The sequence below is a fragment of the Otolemur garnettii genome, unplaced genomic scaffold (assembly GCF_000181295.1).
Source record: "Otolemur garnettii isolate 467f Iridium unplaced genomic scaffold, OtoGar3 scaffold00197, whole genome shotgun sequence".
Classification (NCBI taxonomy): Eukaryota; Metazoa; Chordata; class Mammalia; order Primates; family Galagidae; genus Otolemur; species Otolemur garnettii.
The window spans coordinates 1,162,584-1,183,331 of record NW_003852592.1 but is presented as its reverse complement, the minus strand read 5'-3'; the positions used below and the strand labels follow the sequence as shown (position 1 = coordinate 1,183,331).

General features: G+C 47.2%; 1 protein-coding gene across 1 annotated transcript in view; it reads right to left on the bottom strand.

Moving 5' to 3' along the window:
- ZMAT4 (zinc finger matrin-type 4) overlaps positions 1 to 20,748 on the bottom strand; it is a 350,346-nt gene that overhangs the window by 307,094 nt on the left and 22,504 nt on the right. The gene's annotated exons all lie outside the window — the stretch shown is intronic.

Genomic DNA, 20,748 nt, shown 5'->3' with positions numbered 1-20,748 from the left:
CTAGGCTCACATCCTGCTGCCCGAGTGCTCAACAGCCCCACTTGTGTGTCTCAGGGACAACTGCACCAGAGCATACCCCAAGCTGGACTCCCGATCTCAGCGCCCTCCACGACAGAAGCCCCTCCTCTCTCCAAATCCCTCCCATGACAACTCCATTTCACCAGTTGCATGAGGACAAAGCCTTGATGGTATTCTTTGTGTCTCACTATTCACACACCCATACCCGCCCATCAGCAAGTCTTAGAGTGAAGCAGCTGTCACCTGACCCTCTGGATGCTGCATGTCCCAGCTGGGCTCCCCAGGGCCCCACTAGCCATCTCAAAACCTGATTTCCACCCAGCAGCCAAAGTCATCCTCCTGAAATATATGTCATTCCTCTAAAGGGCGCTGATGGTTTCCTGTCCCATTTGAAATGAGTCTGCAAGGCCCACATGCTCTGACCACCCACTACACGCACACACACACACACACATGAACACACGCACACACGTACAAACATGCAATCATAAACACACACATACGTGCGCACCCATGCACACCTCACACACGCTCATGTGCACACACATTCACATGCACACACACTCACATGCACACCTCACACACACTCACATGCACACCTCACACACGCTCACGTGCACACACACACGCACACCTCACACACGCTCACATGCACACACATTCACACGCACACATGCAACCTTTCTGCTCACGTCTCCACTCCCTCCTCCCATTCCCACTCCTCCAGACTCACAGGCTGCCTTTTGGGCTTTTATGACAGAATACCATAGACTGGGTGGCTTATAAACAACAGAACTGTTTCTTATCGTTCTAGAGGCCAGGAAGCCCAAGATCAAGGTGCTGGCAGATTTGGTGTGTGGTGAGGTCCTGCTTCTGGGCGCACAGAAGGCTTCACGTAACCTCACGTGGCAGAAGGGGCAAGGGGTCTCTCCAGGGTCTCTTTTATAAGGGCACCAAGCCCATTCCTACCACCTCCCGAAGGCCCACCTCCTAACACCATCGCCCTGGGAGCCAGGATTTCCATGTTTGCATTTGGAAAGACAGAAGTGTTCAGCCCGTTGCCTGGGTATCTCCGTGCTCCTTGGATTCACCAGGGACTTTCTGCCCCAGCACCTTTCAAAGTGCTCTGGGCTGCATCTGGATACCTACAATGTATGTCATTTCTTCCAGTTTCTGCTCAGATTATCACCTACCCAGGATAATTCCTTGATCATCCTTAAATAAAAGTCATCTCTGCCCACATCCACTGTCGCTCTATCTGCTCACTGCACTGTGTTACCACCACCTGACACATTATATTTCACGTTCACTTACGTTACAGTACAAGGTCGGACAGTTATGTTCAAAGAACTCAGCTTAGAAAAATGCTCTATCTCTCGCTACTGAATATCACTGCAATCGCTTTCAGAGTGTCCCCTTGGCCGTCTGGGGACTGTTTAACATCCTAAGAGGAGACACTTTCTGTTCTGTTTACGGCTTTACTTCTAGCACTACGACACATATTAGGGTGGATTTAAATGTACTCACATCGTTCATTAAATACAGGGATGCAGGGGTCACGATCCAATGTTATAGATGAAGCTAAAATCTAGGACATGGTAGAGCCAAGATTTGAACCTAAGTTTGTCAGGCTCCACAGCCACGGTGGTTTCCACTACATCCTTTTCCCGGGAATCTAACTCTATAGAGCCCCCTGCCTCTGCCACATTTACAACAATAAGGCACCCCCTTCCCACCCAGCTCCCTTCTTCTGCCTTTGAGGAACAAACGGCTCTTGGGGCCACTGTCGGGAAGTGGGAAACAGGTGCAGGAGGCAGAGGAGAGACACACGGCCTGTTTGAGGCTGTGTCTGTGCCCTGCGCCCTGCCTCCTCCACCTCTCTACTCCCTGCTGGAATGCTGCAGCTGGCCGGGGTTCCAGAGCCGCTGAGAGGGAAGGAAAGGCTCTCCAAGGAGTCTGGGGCTGTGCACAGTCGTGTCCCTGCGTCTCCCCTGGAGCTCCAGGGCCTCTGGGTTACTTGTGAGATGCAGAGAAAGCAGGAAGCCCATCTCGCCCGTGAGCTCAGCAGGATTGCTCAGGACCTTTCCACCTCAGCAGTGCTACCCCTGCTTTGCCAGAACTGCAGCCCCATAGCTAAGAGATGCCCTGTCCCTCCCGTGTGGACAGAGAGCCCGTGGCACGCCGTCTGAGCAGAGGTGCAGGTCCAGAGCCAGCAGGACTTCTCTGATAGGGATCTGCATGAGGCCACCCCAACAGCAGCTCACAACACCCCCACCCACCCACACCCTGGGCCAGTCTGGGGAAAAGGAGGAGAGCGGGCAGGAGCTGTGGGAGCTGCTAAAGGCAGCCTCTGGCGTAACAGGGCCCCATGCTGCCTCCTCGGGGAACACTGACTGTCCCAGCTCCCTCCTGAGAGCCACCACAGCGGCTCTGGTCCTCAGGAGCAGGCAGCAGCAGCAGCCCCAAAGGACTAGAGCTGTTTCCCTTGTTCTCTGCCTCCTGTGCTCTTCCCTGAGGCCATGGAAGAAACTTCCTCAGGAGAATATTTATCTATTGATATAGATGCCCACAGCCTCTCTGAGCTGAATACCAAAGCCGGCCGCTCCTCTGTGGCACGCACCCAGCTGCCATGGGGGCTCTCCCTGGCGACCACAGCCACGGGCAGAGCTTAAAGGCTTTGGCACCTTTACTTGGTAGGGAAGGGTGTGTGTTGGAGCAGGGGAGGCACAGAGACAGGAGGGGGGTAAAGGCTGCAGCTGCTGCTTGTGTGTGACACTTCCTTCTCTCTCCTGCCCTGGAAGCTCCAAGGCCCAAGGAGCTGTGGCCCAGGTGGCCCAAGTGTCCCGTCTCCTCAGCATCACACAGGGCAGTGGCTGCAGACTCACCACAGCCCCGCCCCTGATGTCTCCCCATCCTCAGTCTGCCACTTTCTGCTTGTTGTACCCCAGGAGTCCCAGATAATTAAGAGTTGGCATGTGGATGGGGATGCCTGAAGGCGGCAGTATAATCACAAAATAAGAAGAGTGGGGTTAAGTCAAGATAAAGAGGTTTCGTCACTGCAGGACTGCTCAGAGCCTTAACATGTACATTTGTTTATTTGTTTATTTTTACCAGATTGGCTAACAGAAGTGCTAACCAATACGTACACTTAAGATTGGGAATTCTGCTCTTTGTCTCCCAGGCTGCCCGAGGGTCGCCCGCCATCATGTACGACACAGTCACCGTCCAGATCAGGGAGTTCATGACCAACCGACCACTAAAGAGGAAACAAATGGTCACTGACGTCCTTCACCCCGGGAAGGCAACGGTACCAAAGGCAGAAACTAGGGGGAAACCAGCCAAAATGTCATCTTCATAACTCACTTGGATCCAGAACTCACTCGGATGGTGGCGAGACGACTACAGGCTTTGGTGTGATTTACGATTCCTTGGATGAAGCAAAGAAAAATAAGCCCAAAGACAGGCCTGGAAGGCAAGGGCTGTATGGGAAGAAAAAGACCTCAGGAGAGCAGGGGAAGGACGCAGGAACAGGCGAGGAGAGTAAGGAGGTTTATACTTCTGGCTTCTCAAACCACAGAAAATACGTTGTTTTTTTTTTTCCAGCCAATTGGTGGTAATTTGTTATTGCAGCCATGAGAAATTGACACAGCCCTGCTCTCACGGTTTGTCTCTGGGGACGCAGTGGCCTTAGACTGAGGACGTGTGACCTCTCCTGCGTTTTCTCCTCCTGGCTGGTTGGAATGTGAACCCACTGGGCGGAGCTGCAGCAGCCGTCCTGGGCCATGGACTAGAAGCTGAGCTTCAGGGAATGTGGGTCCACAAGATGGAGCCCCAGGCCCCCAGGTCAGGGCAGGCAGGTCAGTGTGGGGGTGCCCGTGACCTCTGCATGGAAATAAACACTGAGACTGTTATGCTACTGTCTTTTTTGATTTTCTGTCACTTTCTGGTGAATCTAATCCTAATTCGTATCTGAAGTCAGACTCACACGTGAAAGCACACATGTCGGGTGCTAAATGACGTGACCAAAACAAGTTGTGCCACAAAGGAGTGAGTGATCGGCCTCACCCGGGAGATCAGGGACGGCATCTCAGGAGGGTGACAGCAGCTGGACTTGAAAGCGTGGGAAGGGGCCGGCCCAGCAGCCTGGATGTGGCATGGTAGGTCAGCGCTGCAAAGAGAGACACCCCTCAGAGACGCAGATGGAGGGGTGAAAGGGCAGCGCAGTGGGCCCCCCTGCGTGGGTGATCTGGAAGGTGCGAGGCGGCTGGTGATGGGACCCAAGAGGGAAAGGCAGGGTGATGAGACCTTGCAGCACCATCCCAGTGCTCGAGTCTCATCATGTCACAAAGAAGAGCCATAAGTGGGTGAGCCAGAGGAGGAACAGCACTACTGAGCATGTTAGAAAGATCACCAGGCCTGCAAGGGGCAAGACGGGGGTAAGATCAGGTAAAGACCTGCCGCAGAGGCCACTTGGTTCAGCAATGACAACTGTGAAAATGAGTGCGGAAGCACTGGAACATTAAGAGAGGAGTGGCTCGTACTGAGCTGGTTGACTGTGGAATGTGAGAGCCTGAAGCCCAGGCCACCCACTTTTCTGGCTTGGAGCATGAGCCCAGGCAAAGGGGACACCGCGGAAGAGCAGGTTAAGTAACAGAGTGCCACTCTCCAGCTCAGCCCCAGTTCAGCCTTCTGAATTCTGAAGACCACACTGTTCCTTTCCTGGAGGGGGTCCCCCTCAGGCTCTGCCAACAAGGACCCTGAAGGGAAGCAGAAAGGCTGGAAGAGGAGAAGGGTGCGCCCCATCCCACCGGGGTGCAGGTGATGGCTCGTTTGTCCACCTCCTAGAACCAGCCCCCTGTATCTTTTCAGAAATAGCAGCAAGAGGTGGTCAGAGTTTCCGCTCCAAACCCCTAGGTTTCACTGCCAGACGAGCTAGGCCCTCTCTCCATGGTCTGAGTCTAGGTTCTGTCCAGCTCTGCTCAAAGCCTCTGGGTTCTGGAGTTCAAGGCCACAGTGAGCTATGATTGCACCACTGTGCTTCAGCCTGGGCGACAGAGCAAGACTGTCTCCAAAACAAAAAGAAGAAAAGGAAAGCCTTCTGGGTTCTGTTAACACCAAGCTCTCCCTCCTTCACCTTGGTGGGGTGGCTACGTCACACAGTTACCTGGGAGTTGCCTCTGTTTTTAATTCATTCTAGTAACTACTAGACCCTGACTGATACCGTTTCTGGTACCTGAGTGGGGTCAGGCAATGGACCACCCACCTTCACCCCAGAGGTGGGATTCTCATCTCCGGGTCTCCTGGGAACCATCCATGTGGAGCCATCTGGGAAGCAGCTGAGAGTCTTGAGTTTGGAAGGGAAGTGAGGCTGGAGGTGAAGGTGTTGCAGCCTCAGCATTTGGGTCATACTAACCCCCCAGGGAGCACAGGAAATGAGATGAGAAAGGCTGAAGATGGGACCTTCAGGACCCACCAAAGTTCAGGAGGGTAGAGGGAAGAAGAACCCAGGGGTGGGGGCACAATAAAACACATTGACTTGCAAACGAGGAGAATCGGCAAAGTCCCATGTTTCCTCCCCAAGAGGAAAGCTGTGAGAGGAGGCGGCTTATGGGAAGGGAACACAATGATTGAAAAGCAAACAGCAGACTCAGCACAGCAGCCACTCCAGACTCCGACAAGGGCCTTTCCAGGAGGCGCCTGGAGAAGCTGGAGGGATAAACAGAAGATGAGACCAGGCAGTCAGACTATCAGACTATCAAGGGCCAGAGAGTGCTTCTATTTTTACATGAGCCCCTTTGTAATCTGTGGGAAGGAGCTGTGAGAATGTGAGATGGAGAGGGAGGTGGGAAAGCAGAGGTGAACTGAGAGTCAGAGAAGGAAGAGCCGTGGCAGGAGGCGTCCACCTCTCCCCGCAGCCACTCACTCATCCGACAAGTGTATCAGTGTGGAACTGGGCCAAGGCTCACGTGTGGCAGCTAAATATTACAACAGTTGACCTCCCAGACACAGAGAGCAGAGTGATGGTTACTAGAGGCGGGGGGGAGACAAAGTGGGGATGGGTAGAAATACAGTTAGATCGCTAGCTAGAATGGACAATACGTGGGTCACTACGGAAGTTTTGAGACAGGCTGTGTCACAGGCTATCATCTCATTGGCATTTTCTTCTTCCGAGAAACACAGATGACAGTGTCTTTTTTCATTTGCCTGTGCAGGTTACACCTCGCTGGGCTTATCAGTGTTTCTGGAAGGGCTTCAGTTGTTTCCATCCGTGCAGGTTCTGTTTCTTGATTTTTGTGTCTCTGAAAACATTTGTAATGGCCCACACAGCCTAACAAAGTGAGTACAGTCAACAGCAAGCTATCAGTGTACTTCAAAATAACTAAGCGTGGGATTGGAATGTTCCTAACATGAAGAAATGTTAAACGCCTGAGACGAGGGGCACACTCGTTACCCCAATTTGATTAACATGCTTGGTGTGCCTACATCGAAACAGCACACGTGTCTTATAAATCTATACAATTATTATTTACCCAATATAATTTTTTAAAAATTAAAAAAAAATTAAAGGTAGGTCAAGTAACTGTCCTAGATGCCCAGGATGGCAGTAAACAAAAAGAGATAAAAATCAGAAGCGAGAAGCAAGGTGGCTGAAAGGGACTTAGAGTGTGACGTCTGCAGCCAAGCCCCTCACTGGTCTGGGGCAGCGAGCAGGAGGCTCAGGCAGCCGACTCTGCTCTGTTTTCCCCGAAGTGGTCGACAGGTTACTCTGTGAGCAATGAAGGGCTACCATCCCTTCCCTGGGACTGCCCCAGACAAGGACGTTTCACTTACCCTGGGCTTATCCACCTTGGAAAGAGAAGTACAGAGAGGGTCTTGCTCTCTTCAGCCCCATCCCAGGGGCAGGTACTGGTGGTTCTGACTTTACAACACACACCAGCTTTCCCTTCGATGTCCAGGCATGGGGTCTAGTGGACTCTCCCCCTTACCGGATACTGTGAGTGCAATCAGAGCTGACCAGTGACTCCCCCCAACCATGTCCTACAGAAGCCAACAACTAAAGAGCAGGCCCCAAAGCTTCCAGGACCATGGAGAGTGTCCCCTGCAGCTCCACACCATGAGGTGTGTGAGGCTGTGTTCCAGCCAACCCCACTCCCTCCAGCTCTGCCCCTCACAGTCCGTTTGCCACTTAGAAGCCCTGGCCTGCAGGATCCTCACCCTTCTCCCTCACAGTCCGTTTGCCACTTAGAAGCCCTGGCCTGCAGGATCCTCACCCCTCTCCCACAGGCTCCGCTTGGACCTCCTCTAAGGAAACACGCTCATCTTTCTCTGTCTGAAACGTTTCTTTTCACCAATCTTTAGCCAACTTCTATGCTCCTTTCAAACGAAATCCAAGTGTCACCTTCCCCGGTGATCATCATTATAGACATCATCACCAATAGATCCTGTTTTATGCCGGTCACATTGCAAATTTCATCTTCAATACTGGCAACAACATTGCTTGGCAGAGATTGAAACAGGACCAAATGGAACTGTCTTAACCTTCCACCAACCCCCAAAGAGAAACCCAGCATGGAAGACAAGGTCCTGGCACCAAAATCACGCAAGGACTTGCGAAAATGCAAAATCCTGGACCCCACACACATCTACAGATTTGCTGATTAACTTGGATCATAGATCTGTCTCTATTTGTCACTGTAGGAAGTTTGGAAGTTTAAACTCAGAGCCAGAAGGGAAATGAGTCTTCCCAGCATTATAAAGTCAGTATTATTTCTTCATAAGGAATAAAGTCAAAGCTATGATTTTAATAGGTATAAATTTCAGTCCCCAAAATTGGGTGTGAAAAATACCAATTTCTGGGCAGCACCTATGGCTTAGAGAGAAGGATGCCAGCCCCATATACTGTGGGTGGCGGGTTCAAGCCCACCCTGGCCAAAACTGCAAACAAACAAACAACAAATACCAATTTCTTATTCACTTTAAATCTGATTTTAAGCCTTCATCCTACTGGAGTGGAAAGAAAGTCACCCTCTGTTTCATTCCCTAACCCATCTCCAGAACCACTGCAGAGAAGTCAGGTCCGTGACATGCCTGGGACACTGTGAGGGCCACGGTTCCCACTGTCAAGGTCAATGCTGGCATCCTCATTGCCCATAGTTGGAGTAGCCCACTGGACATTGGCATCTTCTTCTTCCACTCTATCCTTGGGTTATCGTGATCTTTGCTAAAGCTGAAAATTCACCTGCCTTCTGAGCTATGACCCAGCTCCAGGGGCTTTCACACTGAGGTGCCCGTTCTCACTGTTCTGGGTCCCCTACCCATCTCCCATCCCCAGACACTGGAAATCTGCCCTTTTCTCCCCTCCACTGAAGGCTTCCTTTTCTGTCCCTTACCCATCCACAATATAAGCTAGATAAGGAGCTCAAACCTTGGAGAAAATAAAAACCTGGAACAAAATTCTAGTAGGATGTGGCCAGAGTTCAGCCTTCACTTCCTCCTCTGAAGACCCACCAGTCACACAGACCAGGGCCCACTCCAGGCCGGCAGCAGGTGGCAGGGGGATGGCCTCAGAATGCCAGCAGCAGCCTCAGGCCTTTTAAGACATAAGAAGGAACTGGAAAAATAAATCCTTGAAAATGGCCAAGCATGATGGTTCATGCCTGTAATCCCAGCACTCTGAGAGGCCAAGGCAGGTAGATCACTTGAGTTCAGGAGTTTGAGATCAGCCTGAGCAAGAGCAAGACCCCCTCATCTCTAAGAAAATAGCTTGGCATTGTACTGGGTACCTGTAGTCCCAATTACTCAGGAGGCTGAGACAAGAGGATCATTTGAGCCCAAGAGTTTAAGGTTGCTGTGAGTTATGACATGACAGCACTCTACCAAGAGCAACAAAGTTAGACTCTGTCTCAAAAAACAAAACAAAACAAAACCTTGAAAGTGTATATCTATAGAGAAGGTTGGCAGATTACAAGATATAAAAAGAAGAGAAAGAAATGAAAGAAAAAGGGGGTTCTAGAAAGAAAAAAAAAACCTGTATGATACAAAGGATGCCTAAAATGACAAAAAAAATCAAGAGAAAACTGAGCAAAACACTTAAGTACTGATGGAGGAAGAAACATAATCACCCAGGGAAGATGTGACAAGATGCTCCACACGTCTACACTGAGGGACTGGTGCTTGTTCACCACCTTGGCCAAAGTGTAAAACTCTGGTCATGTCAAGGACTGGCAAAACACAGAGAAATGAGTGTCCTTTCACACTCCTGGTAGGGGTAGAATTTGTTACAGTTACTTGGAAAACAATTTGACATTGTCTAAGAAAGCTGAAGAAATAAATACCTGTAGTGTGGCCACTTCCCTTCCGGGTACATGTTCAGCGGGGAGCCCACCAACTCCTGAGGCTCCCTAAGACCCTGTGGGGAGTGCCATGAGGTCAGAACTATTTTGATTACACACATAGACAAAATCTGCTTCATTACCCTATCAGGTGTTCATAGTAAAAACAAAAAAAGAGAAATTGCCTGTATTACTCAAGAGCGTCCTTGAGGCAGTAGAAGGTATTAGTTTGGTTAAATCTTAACCCCTGACGAGCGTCTTTTTAATATTCTATGACAGGAAATGGGAAACGTCCCTGAAACACTTTGGCTGCACATTGAAATACAAAGTTTACCTCTCCAAAACCTTCATGCCCTTGTGAGAGTCACAAGCTGAGCTACCTACTTTTTTCACAGAATGCCATTTTTATTGGAAACAGATGCTAATGGAAAAACCATAGTTATTTGGATTTGTAAATTTTTGGTAGATGTTTTACCATAAAGAATGAAGTGAGTATTTACATTTAGGAGAAACTGACATTATTTGTTATTACTTATTGTCAATGATAACATTTCAACTTTTAAGCAAAAAGTTAGAATTTTGAAAAACTTCCTAATATATAAAGACTTTTCTGATGAGATAGTTGGTGGTATTAATGAATGTGACTTTTTGATATCTTATAATGAAATGTCTCAATATCTATAATAAATGCATAACTTGGTGAACTGATATCCAGATAATTGGTGCCTGAGTAAAAGATCGCAAAGTACAAGATAGGAATCATTTTAATGTGAAAGAGTACAAAAAGGTCATCGATATGGTTTCTGATTCCATATTGCGACTAACCTTTAAGAAATTGCCATTTGTCAAGTTTTAGTGGAGTGTCAAAAAAGAATGCCCACAATTATCTGAAAAGGCTAATCAAATACCACTCCCTGTTCCAACTGTCAGTATACGGAGAGGCCACCTTTTCTTCACATTTCAACCTAACCATTCATCATGGATTGAATATAAAAGCACAAATTGGAATCTAGCTACCTCCTATTAAAGAGATTTCCAAAAATGTAAAACAATTCCCCTCTTCATCAATTTTTCTTATTGGAAAATAGAGTTGTTTTTCATAAAAACAGGTCAGTTACATAAACTTAGAAAATGGGTTTCTGTTATTTTTGAGTCTTAAATTGACAAACAAAAATGTTTTATATTTATTGCATGCAACATGGTGTGTTGAAATATGTCTATATTCTGGCAGACCTACAGAACATGTGTGTTACCTCACCACACCTTATCATTTCTTGTAATAAGGACACTTAAAATCTACTGTCTACGATTTTCAAGAATATGATACATTTTCATTAACTATAGTGATTTTGTCCCACTTCTTCTTGAACGTATTCCTCCAACTACGACGTGGTATCCTTTGATCGAGGTCTCCGCAGTTGCCTCTCCCCTTCCCACCCTTGTAACCAATGTCTTGCTGTCTCCTTCTGTGAGTTCAATGTTGCTGAGCTCCATCTACGCAGCAAAGGTGAGACCATGCTGCATTTCTCTCTGCACCTGGCTTATTGCACTTAACCTTATGTCCTCCAGGTTTATCCATGTCATTGCAAATGAAAGCATTTCTTCTTTTTATAAAGCTGGATAGTCTACCATCATGGACAGGCACCACATTTTTCTGTATTCATTCATCCATATTTGATTAATATCAAATCCATATTTGATTAAAATATTTTAATCAAAGACGTGAAAGATCTTTATCTTAAAAACTATAAAATATTAATAAAAGAAATTAGAGATGACACAAACAAATGGAAAAATATCCTATTTTCATGAAATGGAAGCATTAATATTGTTAAAATGTTTATACTACTCAAAGTAATCTACAGATTCAATGCTATCAAAAAGAATCCTAAAATTCTTTTAGAATCCCATAAAAGACCCTGAATAACCAAAGCAACCTTGACCAAAAAGAATAAAACTGGAGGCATCACACTATAGCATTTAAAATATATCACAAAGCTACAATAATCAAAACAGAAGGAAATTTGCACAAAAACAAATACATCAGCCAAGGGAACAGGATTAAAAAGTCCAGAAATAAACCCACATACCTATCTTCAATTGATTTTCATCAAAGGTTCCAAGAACACATAATGAAGTAAGAACAACCTCTTCAATAAATGGTGTTGGGAAAATTTAAAATCTAATATATAAGAGAATGAAAATGGACCCTTATTTCACCCCTTACAAGAAACAACTCAAAATGGATGAAAGTCTTAAATGTAAGACCTGAAACTATAAAACCACTAGAAGAGAATGTAGAGAAAAACTTCACCACTTTGCTCTGGCCAGTGATTTCTGAGCTGTGGTCCCAAAAGCACAGGCAATGAAAGCAAAAATAACCAAATGAAAGTCATTAATCTGAAAAGTTTCTGCACAGCAGAGGAAACAATAGAGCAGAGAGACAACTTACAGATTGGGAAAAATGTTTCTGAATCTCCAAAATACACAAGGCACTCAAACTATTCAATAACAAAACAAAAAAACAACTCTTCCAAAAATGCACAAAGGACTTGAATAGTCATTTCTCAAAAGAAGATGTACACGTGGCCAACAAATAAATGAAAACGTGTTCAATATCTCCAGTCATTAGAGGAACACAAGTGAAAATCACAGTGAGTTATCACTTTACACCTGTTTGGGTTGGCTATTACCAAAAAGATGAAAAATAACCAGTGTTGGTGAGGATGTGAAGAAAGTGGAATTCTTGTACATGGTTGCTGGGAATGTAAGTTAGTACAGTCATTTGGAAAACAGCATAGAGGCTCCTCAAAAAACTAAAAAAATAAAATTATCTTCTGACCCAGCAATCCCACTATCAGATATGGACCCAAAGGAATTAAAGTTATTATGTCTAAGAGATGTCTACATGCCTGTGTGCCCTGCGGCATCTTTCACAACAGCCAGATATGGACGCAACATTTGTCCATCAATGTATTAATAAATTTTAAAAATGTGGTGTACACACACACACAGTGAAATGCTATTCAGCCTTACAAAACAAGCAGGAAATTCTATCATTCGCAACAACATAGATGAACCTACCAGACACCGTGTTGAGTGAGACAGGTCAGGCTTAGAAAGAGAAATAGCACATGGTCTCACTCGCTTGTGGAATGTAAAAAAGTCAGACTCCTAGGAGAAGACAGTAGAATGGTGGTTGCCAGAGGCTGGGGAGGGTGGGGAGCCAGGAGGAATGAGAGACGTGGGCTGGCATATGCAGAGTTTCAGTTAGATAAGAATAAGGAGTTCCAGCTCGGTGCCTGCGGCTCAAGTGGCTAAGTTGCCAGCCACATACACCTGAGCTGGTGGGTTCGAATCCAGCTCAGGCCCACCAAACAACAATGAGGGCTGCAACCAAAAACTAGCCGGGTGCTGTGGCAGGCGCCTGTAGTCCCAGCTACTTGGGAGGCGGAGGCAAGAGAATCGCTTGAGCCCAGGAGTTGGAGGTTGCAGTGAGCTGTGATGCCACAGAACTCTACCCAGGGTGACAGCTTGAGACTGTCTCAAAAAAAAAATAAAATAAAATAATAAGGAGTTCAGTGATCCATTTTGCACAACACAGAGACTGCAGTTAATAATAAATTATTGTACATTTCAAAATAGCTGAAAGAAGATTTTAAATATTCTCACCACAAAGAAATGATCAATGATTAAGGCAAATGATGGGCTAATGAGCTTGATTTGCTCCTACAAAGTACAGATGTATCAAAGCAGCACATCTTACCCCACTAATAGAGTCCCCTCAGTTGCCCACACCCCTAGACTGACCACCTCCTCAAGTTGACCTCATTTTCATAGACTGAACACGCACCACATGTGTACGATACAAGTCCCCTGTGTTGATCACTTCATATGTTGACTAGTTTTTTGTAGTCCCTTGGGTGGCCAACTTACAGAGGTTCTTCTGTACATACAACATAGACAAATATTATTTGTCAACTAAAAACACAGGCAGTCCTCAGGTTATGAAAGAAATAGGTTCTGTGGGTTTGCTCTTGGGTTGAATTTGTAAGTCGAAACAGGTTCATGTAGCTATTACCTATAACAGCCTTTGTTCACAAGCGCAAGTCAAATGTCAGTTGGAGATTTGTAACTTGGGGACTTACAAGTAACAGCCTCTGTTCATAAAGGTGAGTTGCATGTAAGTTGGATGTTTGTAACTGAGGGCCTGCTGCAAGGTGAAACAGAAAAATAGAACAAGATTCTTATGTACCCCAACATTGCACAGGGGACTCCAAAGGGATTAAATATCTAAATGTGGAAAATAAAACTATAATGTAAATAGATAGTAATAGAAAAAATTTTATAACTCAGGGCAAGAAAAGAACTTCTTGAACAAAACCTAAAAAACACAAGCTGTAAGATAAAAAATTGCATCAAAACTAAGGACTGTTGTGCAATGAAAGTTAACCGAGAAAGAGCAGAATAGGAGAAGGTTTTTGCAACATCTGTGGCTGACAAGGGACTAATATTGAGAACCTTCGAGAAACTCCCCCCCCAAAAAAGCTCAACAAGAAAAAAATGAGAAGATCAAAAGAAAATGATCGGTAACTGTGAACAGTCAGTTCAGAAAAAGGAAATCCCCAAAGTAAAAGAAGCACATGAAGAGATGCTCAAATTGATTAGCAATTAGAGAAAAGTGAGTTAAACAACAAAGCTCTGTCTTTACACCTATCAGCTTGGTGAAAATCAGAACGCTGGACAGCGCCAGTGGTTTTCAAGGATGTGGGAGCCCTTGGGCAGTGCTGGTGAGAGAGCAGGTGCCTGCAGCCACCCAGGGACCCTTCTAAAGGACTTAGGTGAAGCGTTTGGACACTCCATGGCCCGGCAACTCTGCACCTGGGCACGTATCACAGAAAAATTGTCCCATGGTTCCCCAGGGGCCATATGAGGCCTTTAATTGCAAGATTGGCTAAGTTGAGGGAGGGTGGGAGGCAGTCCAAGTGTCCCTGTCTAGGGCTGAGGACAGACACACGTGGTGTGATTCTCTGTGGCACTTACAGGCAACAGCCCAGGAGAACTGTTCAGCCCTATGTGGAGAGATGCTACAGCACACTGCTGAACCAAAAAAAGAGAGAAAAACAGGTAGAGACACTTCACACTAACTGTGCAGGCATGCATGGTGCGTGGTCACGGGCCTGTGTTTTCACACGTAGAGACACTTCACACTAACTGTGCAGGCGTGCATGGTGCGTGGTCACGGGCCTGTGTTTTCACACGTAGAGACACTTCACACTAACTGTGCAGGCGTGCATGGTGCGTGGTCACAGGCCTGTGTTTTCACACGTAGAGACACTTCACACTAACTGTGCAGGCGTGCATGGTGTATAGTCACGGGCCTGTGTTTTCACACGTAACATCTTTGATTCTCAAAGCAACCCTGTGAGGTGCTTCTATTCTGCTATAGGAATAAGGAAACAGAGGTTCTTGGCTGGGGGAGGGGGGAGCTTACATCTGTAATCCTAGCAATTTGGGAGGCCAGGGTGGGGGGGGGAGTACTGATTGAGATCAGGAGTTCCAGACAAACCCAGGCAATAGCAAGACCCTCATCTCCACAAAAGAAATACAAAATAAAAATTAGTCTGGCATGGGGCACATGCCTATAGTCCCTGCTACCCAGGAGGCTGAGGAGTTCAAGGTTACAGTGTATTATGATCACACCACTTCACTCTATGCCAGGTAACAGAGTGAGTCCCTAATCAGAAGGAAAGGGAAGGGGAAGGGGACACGGGGGAGGAAAGGGAAGGGAAAGGGAGGGGAGGAAAGGGGAAGGGAAGGGGAAGGGGAGGGGAGGGAAGGGGAGGGAAGGGGAGGGGAGAGGAGGGGAAAGGGAAGGCGAAGGAGAAGAAGGGAGGGAAGGAGGGGAGGGAGGGGAGGGAGGGAAGAAAGAAAGAAAATGAAAGATTCCTTATTATATTATTTTCTACTTATGCTGACTTATTCTTATTTTTTCTGTTGACACAGTCTTACTCTGTTGCCCAGACTAGAGTGCTGTGGCATCACAGCTCACAGCAACCTCAAACTCCTGGGCTCGAGCATCAGTCTCAGCCTCCTGAGTAGCTGGGGCTACAGGCACCCACCACTATGCCCGGCTTGTGTTTCTATTTTTAGTGAAGACAGGTCTCGCTCTTGCTCAGGCTGGTCTCAGACTCCTAAGCTGGAGAGGTCCTCCTGCCTTGGCCTTCTACCATGCTGGGATTCCAGGCGTGAGCCACCTCTCCCAGCCCACTCATGTTGATTTCTTAATTCCAAGTTTAACCATCATTCCTTTAGAAATAAGAATACTGCTACTTAATGGTTCCTATTTCAGCAGCTATAGCAAAAAAAAAAAAAAAAAGAACAGAAAAAGAAAGAAAACACAATAATACCTAACGGCTGTGAGCACTTACTGCATACCTGGCACCCTGCCTGCATGCAAGCTGTTGTGTCTAAGCCTCAGCACATCTACATCAATGCAATGAGGGAAGTATAATTATTATTTCCACTTGACAGGCGAGAAAATAGGCTCAGAAACACCACAAGGAAGTGTCGTATGAAATCTGAACTTCACAGCATCATAATATTTCAAGGCTGTGTGGTTCCAAGAGATGACCTATTTCTTTCACCTGCTTTGAGCCAGAAGGTAAAGCCACCGGGGAGTCTCCAGCGCCCCTGACTGCTCCACGAGGCCCCTGATAGTCTCTAAATTTCAATTGCAGGGACCTTTCATTTGGATACAGACTCAACTACTAAATCATGAAAAATGCCCCCAAAATTAATCTACAGGAGACTCCAGATCGGGCTGAACCACACTCTCCCCAGGTATACTCAGCAACTTGGCGACACCGTGAACATTTTGCAGTAGGAAGAATTCCACGACTCTAAATTAAGTTTAAGGTAAGAGGAAGCAAGGATTAACAGCTTCCTAGTGGGACGCTGCCTCCTGACTGCCAGCGATCTCAAGGGGCGTCCCAGCACTGTTCAGCAATACATCCAGGACTGCCAAATCCTGGATGTATTTCCTGGGATTCAGGCTACATATCCAAGGATTCTCAAATGTGTGAGCAGACCCAGAACAAACCTCACAGAGGCATGCATTCAATTTCACTGGAAAGAAATCTAAGTGCTACCATCTGAAAACCAGACTGCCCCTCCGAACACCTCTTTCCAAAGAATCCCCAGGCCCAGGAGGTATTAGTAGAGCCTGGATCACTGTCAAGCACCCCAGCCAGGAAAGCACTTTCTATCTTGGACAGGGAATAAGAAATCTTGCAAAGATAATAAGAGCTGCCTGAGAAGCTACGTGTTTATTTAGTGCTGCCGTCACGAGTGTCACTTGTCAGGGTTTTTCAACAGACACCGATGCACACACAGTTCCTTATACCCATCGCTCCTCTCCAAATAACCTTGTTTGCTTTACGTGGATGGATAGGGCTGCGTCTTCCTACCGGCCTCCTGCCGCGCCTTCTCCTTGCGGGCACACTTGCACACAGCTGAAACGTCTGATTGTCTCCATTGCTCTTCTGTATGACTTGTTGATCACGCTCAAAAGAATTTCAATGGCAAAAACACCCTAATTTTTAAAACACCATTAACAGGGCTGTACCCTGTAAACACCTGTGAGTAGTAATAGTCCAGCCGCCTTGTGCATTTTACGATTTGTTGTTTTGACTGAAGGTGCAGTTTTGGTGTGGAGCTGAGCACAGTCCTTCGTGCCAAGCCCCTTCTCCATCCCCTGAAAGGCCCATGGTGAAGACGGGCCCTGAGTTGTGTACAGAAGATTATAGCAGCTGGGCAATTTGCTCTTGCAAACTTTGCTGAAGGATTTAATACGACAGCCAAAGAAGGTTCCGATTCTGCCAGTGTTCAAAATCTGGCAAGGAGGCTGGAGTGTTACGTTTATAGAGATGTCATGGGACACAAATTTTCAAACATGATATCTATTTCTTCACAATCGGCTCAACAATCCACTTTCCATGATGCCACGTGCCATTTTCATTAAGATTTTGCTTAAAACTTGTAATTAATAAAAAAATAAGAAGTTTGTTCTTAGAGTTGGTCCTGGCCTCCAGCCGGGTTTCACATGGGGGCTGAGTTCCTCCTATTCTGTCTGCTGATCACCTCTGGGAATCCAGGCAAATCATCTGGCCGTGTTTCAGTGATTTTAAACATTGAAGAAGATTACAACTCAAAGGCAAAGAGACAAGGAACCTGAAATACAACACGTATTTGGTTTCTGATCTCTTTAAATATCTTGTAAAATCTCCAACCTTGATAACATTAGAGGAACTTGCAATTGAATGGAAATCTGTAAATGCTGTTTAAAGAGAACAATTCATTTTGCATCATTATTAATCACTTTGAAAATAATGGTTAATAAGCCCAGAGTCAATTTATTGAGTTTTTTCCAAGTGGGTTATGAGTGACATCTTGTTCTGGTACCATGTTGGGAACAGATGCTGGATGTCAGACACAAGGCCCAGTCTTGGGCTGAAAGGGCTGCTGCATTCAGGCCCCAGCCCTGCCACTCTCAGGCTGTGCATTCTAGGCGTCACTTTGCTGTCCTCGACAGTGTCTGTCTCATATGAAGGCTAGCAAGGCTGGGCCATCAACACTTATGGGATCTGTGGCTTTTAGTAAGGGTGAGTCTGGAGTACACACTGTAGGGGACAGTTGATCGTCCACACCATCCCCAAGGGTCACTTTGATGCCCCATGCACCCACCTGCTATATCTGCACACTTGCGACTAATAGTCTGCACCTGGGACTCACTTCTCAAGCTTGTGATTGGGCTGCCAGAGCCAGTTTGTCCTCTGGCCCAAGGCACTGAAGTGCCCAGGAGTTTCCACCCCATCCCCCATCAGCTGACAGCTGATTCGGGCATGTGAGAGCCCAGCTCTCTTGCCTGAGTCAGGTCACCTCGCTCTTCCTGTCCCTGTCCAGCTCTCCACTCCCTTTCCTCTTTCTCCCAAGAGCATTTCCTTAATAACTTCTGCTTCTGGGGAACCTGATGTAATCACACATTTAATAGGCAGAGAAAAAAGAATCATACAAGAGCTCTCTTCAATCGAAGTGCTGAAAGACAGGGAGAGTGGCTCCTGAAATAAACAGACACACAGACTGGACACACTGGGGACTCTGTAGTCCTGTGACTGGCGAGTGGGGGATGTTCTTGAGGGGACTCTGTAGTCCTGTGACTGGCAGGTGGGGGATGTTCTTGAGGGGACTCTGTAGTCCTGTGACTGGCGGGTGGGGGATGTTCTTGTGGGGACTCTGTAGTCCTGTGACTGGCGGCTGGGGGATGTTCTTGTGGGGACTCTCATCCAGTTTACCAGCTGCATTGAAGGGGCATTGGTCCGCCCTGAGCTGGGCAAACCAACAAGCTCCAGAAGCCGCAGAGGAGGAAGGGTGCTCAGAGCCGACCTCCAGAGCTGGTTGTATGAATGCAGCATGAGGCATGAAGTGGGGAATTACCTCATTTCCTAACCAAATGCCAGGCCCACGGGTCTGCTGGACATCGACCGGCCTGCCCTTCTGTTGATCCTGCACTGTCCTTCCTCCCTCCTCCCCTCTCCCTACTTCCTTCCCTCCTGCACAAGCTTGAATGCCCACATGATGAGCTTCCATTGAGGACCTTGTCCACAGAGAGTGTGGTCCAGGCAGGACTAACAAGGATGTACAGTAGTGTATTGTCTATAGTGCTTTCAAAATGCCTGTGATTATAAGGGAGGAGTCACTGCTTATATCTAGGGCATTAGAAATGTCCTCCTAGAGAAATGGACATGAAGTCTGTCTTGAAAAATGCCAGGGGCATGCAGGCCAGGAGAGAGGGGCATTCCTGATAAAGGGTTGGAGAACAAAGGCCAGAGATGCCCTTCACATAGCTCCAAGGTCACCTGTAGGCTTCTGTATCCCTCAGCCTCCAAATCCAGAAAGGACAGGTGCTCACAGGAACATTTACCTTTCCCTGGACTCCCTGCTCCTGCCCCAGCAAGGGTGCCAGAGGCAGAGGCTGCTAATTTAAATGACCATTAAGCTCTTCTGCAGGGCCCTGAAGTCACTTAATGGATAGGAGTGTGATAACCTGTTCTCCACAAAAGGAGGAATTAAGAACTCATTTATATCAGTGACAGCATAGAGAAGAAACAGTGAGCCAGCTCCAGCCCGATAAGGGAGATACCAGCCCTGCTTTGTGGAGTCTTAATTAGATCTCTTTGGTCCTCTTGTTTTTATTTCATGTTTGCCTTTTTTTAAAATAAAGAAAGAATGTTCATAATCTCACCCAACTGGAGAGCAGATTGTATGGGCAGAATACAGATGATGCGAGTGTGTTCGCCCAGCTCGTAGGTGATTTCACCCTACTCTCAGAGACACACATGCTGGCCCGGACCAGAGCTCTCTGAACGTTTCCCAGGAGAAATTTCACACTCTAGTCGGCGCCCGTAGCTCAGTGGGTAGGGTGCCGACCACATACACCGAGGCTGGAGGTTGGGCCTGCCAAACAACAATGACAACTGTAACAACAACAACAACAATATATATATTGAGCCAGGCATTGTGGCAGGTGCCTGTAGTCCCAGTCGCAGCTAATCGGGAGGCTGAGGCAAGAGGATCACTTGAGCCCAAGAATTTGAAGCTACTCTGAGCTATGATGCCATAGCACTCTACCGAGGGTGACATAGTGAGGTTCTGTCTGGAAGGAAGGAAGGAAGGAAGGAAGGAAGGGAGGGAGGAAAAGGAAAAGAAAAAAGAAATCTCACACTGTGAAGTCGGGTCTACGCTGGGGAGGCTCCATACAGCTGTCCCCACTATGCTGGCTGAACTTTTCTCCCATTAGTCCAGCCCAGAGATGACACCTGTGTTTCCCTCCTTGAGCAGGCCCAGTCTCTGCCCTGGCTTCTCCCAGTAAGTGCCCTCATCTGTCCTCTCTGCCTCCACGTGTGTGGTCCCAGCAAGGTCACTCCAAGCTGGGGTCCAGCCCAGACAACAGATGTCACTGAAGGTAGGGGCCGGACAATGATCCAACATCCAGCACAAAGAGGGGTTTGTGGGGTTCAGCAAATAGAAAACAAGGTCAGGAACAGAGAGAACCAAACCAGGTTGTGAAGTCAGAAGTACGAGCCCTAAGACAGGGAGAGCAAACAGCAGCCTGCTGGCGCACTGAGGCCTACCACTACTTTGTGAACAAATTGTATCAGATTCCGGCCCACCACTACTTTGTGAACGAATTGTATCAGATTCCAGCCCACCACTACTTTGTGAACGAATTGTATCAGATTCCAGCCCACCACTACTTTGTGAACAAATTGTATCAGATTCTGGCCCACCACTACTTTGTGAATGAATTGTATCAGATTCCGGCCCACCACTACTTTGT